The 4,140-nt window shown below is 36.7% G+C and overlaps 1 pseudogene; it reads left to right on the forward strand.

Moving 5' to 3' along the window:
• Positions 1-1,189: 1,189 nt before the first annotated feature.
• Positions 1,190-3,618, forward strand: LOC144308225 (NADH dehydrogenase [ubiquinone] 1 alpha subcomplex subunit 1 pseudogene; annotated as a pseudogene).
• The last annotated feature ends 522 nt before the right edge of the window (positions 3,619-4,140 follow it).

Consider the following 4,140-nt stretch of genomic DNA (forward strand, 5'->3'; position numbering starts at 1 on the left):
ATCTCTGACAAGAGGATGAACACTAAGCACAGAAACCATCTAATACTTAAAATAACCCTGGAAATTATGGTTACAGAATAAGATATAAATCTTATAAATAAAAATGTGTAACTAAAAACTATATAAAATTATGTGTAAAAGTATATAACTAAGAAAAAAATAAAGATAGGGAGATAGAAGGCCGGACTTAGGGACAGCTGGGTGGCCCAGTAGGTTGAGTGTCTGACTCTTGATTTTGGCTCAGGTCATTATCTCAGGGTCTTGAGAATGAGTCCCTCTTGGAGCTCCGAGCTCAGGGAGGAGTCTGCTCAAGATTCTCTCTCTCTCTCTCTCCCTCTCCCTCTCCCCTTCTCCCTGCTCACATGCTCATGCTGCTCTCGTTCTCTCTCAAATAAGCAAATCATTTTTAAAAAGGCAGGGGTTACTTAATACACGTGTATTGATTTCTTCATATTTTAGAGCTGGGGATCAAAGGATATCATTTAAGGCAGATAAATCAAGTCAGATCTATAAGCATATTTAAAAGTATAAACATAAACAAATAAACTAAGAAAATAATATGAACAACTCAATGGGGAATGAAGGAAAAGGAGGTAGCAGTAACATAAAGCAGATTTATTTTGCCTTCGCTTATGCAGAGTCAACAGACATCATTTTTTTTTAAACCGAGGATTAAGAGTAAGTATAGTTACAAAAGTAAACACGAACAAGAACTAGAAGGAGAATAAAAACGATTCAAACTATTGGCAAGAATAATATTTCTCAGGGCACCTGGGTGGCTCAGTGGTTGAGCATCTGCCTTTGGCTCAGGGCGTGATCCCGGGGTCCTGGGATCGAGTCCTGCATCGGGTTCCCTGCGAGGAGCCTGCTCCTCCCCTTGCCTGTGTCTCTGCCTCTCTCTGTGTGTCTCTCATGAATAAATAATTTTTTTTAAAAAAAGTGAATAATATTTCTCTCTCCCTCCGTCCCTCTACACATACACACACACACACACACACACACACACACACACTAAAGCCTTATACAAACTCTATGAGGAGTTAATGCAAGGATCAATTTTATGTAGTTCTTCCTTATCTCCGTAGCCATGGCAATGATCTTTGGTCAAATTCTGAGAAGTAAACTATACGAATGTTCCCATACTTACTGATTAGGAATGTTATATTCTATAATCCCAAGGCAACGGGTCATGACAAACTGGGCTTTCAATATGTTTAAAGTAAACATAAAGATACATAAAGATAAAGTACACTTGCTACCTGGTTTCGGGTCCACACTATGTCTGGAAATGTGACAATTATAGGTCCACAACAACAAAAAGAACAAATGAGACTGAATCTTCAGTAATCATTGATTACAAAAAGAACAGAAATAGACTCTAATAATAATAAGCTAATAATTACAAATTTTCTCAGTAGCATCACTAGTATTACATTTGGCCCTACCAGAATATGTAGTCTTCAGAATCATTTTAAAAACTACTGAGGCTTTTCAACAATTCTATTACGGTTAGATAATTTACATACAACCATAAAGAAAAAAATTAGTTTTATTTTTCCAGTTTTATTGAGATATAACTGACATATAACATTGCATAAGTTTCAAGTGTGCAACATGATTTCATATATGTAAATACTGCAAAATAATTGTCATAGGTAACTTTAACATCCATCATTTCCTACAGTTAAAAAAATTTTTCTTATGTTGAGAATTTTTACGGTCTAGTCTCTTAGCACTCTATTGTTAATCATAGTCACCATGATGTATATCACATTCCCAGGACTTCTATATTGTATTACTGGAAGATTATACCTTTTGACGAATTCCCAATTCCCCACCCCCTAACCCCGCCTCTGACAACCATTAATTTGTTCTTGATTTCTGAGTTTGTTCATTTTAAATTCCACATATAAGTGAGATAATACAATATTTGTCTTTGTCAGACTTAGTATAAAGCCTTTTTCTAAAAAAATAAAGGAAAAAAGCTTTCAAGGTCCATCCATGTTGTCACAAATGGGAGGATTTCCTTACTTTTATGGTTGAATAATATTCCATTGTGTAAATATACCATATTTTCATTATCCATTCATCGACTGATGGACATTTAGGTTGTTTCCATGCCTTGGCTATTTTAAATTAACTATGGAACACAGGGGTGCAGACAGATCTTCATAATAGTACTTCCGTTTTCTTAAAATAAATAGCAAGAAGTGAAATGGCTGGATCATATGATTTTTTACTTTTTGAGCAAGCTCCATGCTGCTTTTCCTGTAATAATGAAAAATCCTAACTTTACCTATATCAAATCTTTTCTTCTAGTTTAGGGTAGGCACTTATAATGTAGGAATTCCATTTGCTAGTCTTTTCTCACCCTGATCATGCTCCCCAACTCCCTTATTTTAGATGCTCCAGGCCAAAGAAGTTGGGGAATCAAGGGATAGAATAATTCTTACTGGACTCAGCGTTTTCGGGGTCTGGGTCTGGGGACAGGCAATAGCTAAAGCAGACAGGGTTTCCTAAGTTGTTTCAAAGGGCAATCTCTTCTGTTTTTCTTCTGCACCAACAGGTGCAGATCCCATGCCTCTAAAGCCAGAAGTTTAGTTAATTGGAACTCTTCCCACAACCCTTGGGCATCCTGCAGTGGACATTCTGCATATTTCTACTTAGGTTTCCACACCTCTCTACTGTACAAGATCCAAGATGATACCATGGCAACTCTCCCTTGTGATGGCTCACATTCATCTGCAATGCTTTCTCTAACAATTTTTGGAAGTATAGATCAATGTGGAAACCAAGAGACAGGAGGAGGGAATTTATTTTGCATTGTATATAAACATTGCCTTTTGCCTTTTGTATTGAGTTTATGTGATATCTATTTTTAAATAAATAAGTAAATAAATTAAGTCTACTTTAAAAACCAAGCTGGAGCACCTGGGTGGCTCAGTCAGTTAAGTATCTGCCTCCAGCTCAGGTCATGATCCCAGGATTTTGGGATCGAGCCCCATGTTGGGCTCCATGCTCAGTGGGGAGTCTGCTTCTCCCTCTGGCTCTCTGGCTCATGCTTGTTTTCTCTCTCTCCTTCTCTCTCTAAAAAATAAATAAAATCTTGAATGAGAAAAAGAAAAAGAAAGAATGGCAACATTGAGATGAAGAAGATGTGGAATGACTAAAACTTAAATGTTATGTTATACTGCTTTGGAATACAGCGTAGAAGTTTTGTAAAATATTAAATGTCTACCATATAACACATCTATTCCACTCCCAGGTATTTACCCAAAAAGAGTTAAAACTTACACCCAAAGACTTGTGCATGAATGATCATAACACCTTTAGCCAGAATACTTCAAAACCATAAACATCTCAAACTTTAGGGAGCCAGGAAGGAAGGGTTTGGCCCTGGTAAATACAGTGTAATATGGTTCGAGATTCTTCCCAGGATCGACATCATGGCTGTCTGCTTGGTCATCCCTGGCATAGCCAGGACGCATATCCACAGGTTCAGTAAAGCAGACAAGTAAAAAGGGTTGCCCAATATTCATATCAGCGTAATTTGATGGAAAGGAATAGGCACATCTCTGGAGTTAATATGAGTCTAAAGGTTTGGAGAATATCGATTAAGGAAGCACTTTCCTGATTAATGAAAAATAACTTGGTTATATTCATCTACCCTTTCTAGGTTATGCAGTGTTTTAATTTAGTACGTAATAAAAACAAAACAAGACAAAAAACTAAAAATATCCCAAAGGTAGAAAAACAGGTAAAGGGAAAAATAAAATGTTCCACAGCCATTTAATTAAATAATATTCAGCGATACAATGAAGTAAGTACTGATATGTGCAACACGAATGAATCTCAAATTCATCATGCTGAGTAAAGGAAGTCTGATTTTTGTTCTCAGTTTTCTGAGAACATATCTTAAGATTAGATTCACTTAAGACCCAAAAACAGCAAACTAACCAGCAATGATAAAAAGGTAACCAATGGTTACCGGGAGACAAGGGTAAAGGAAGAGATAAATTGCAAAGAGGCAGAAGGAAACTCTGTGGGGTTTTAGGAACATTACACACCCAGAATTAACAGGTACATGAACAGGTCAAAACTCATCACACTGGAGAAATTAAATATGTGCAGTTCATTCTT

This window comes from Canis aureus, chromosome X (genome assembly GCF_053574225.1).
Source record: "Canis aureus isolate CA01 chromosome X, VMU_Caureus_v.1.0, whole genome shotgun sequence".
Taxonomy (NCBI): domain Eukaryota; kingdom Metazoa; phylum Chordata; class Mammalia; order Carnivora; family Canidae; genus Canis; species Canis aureus.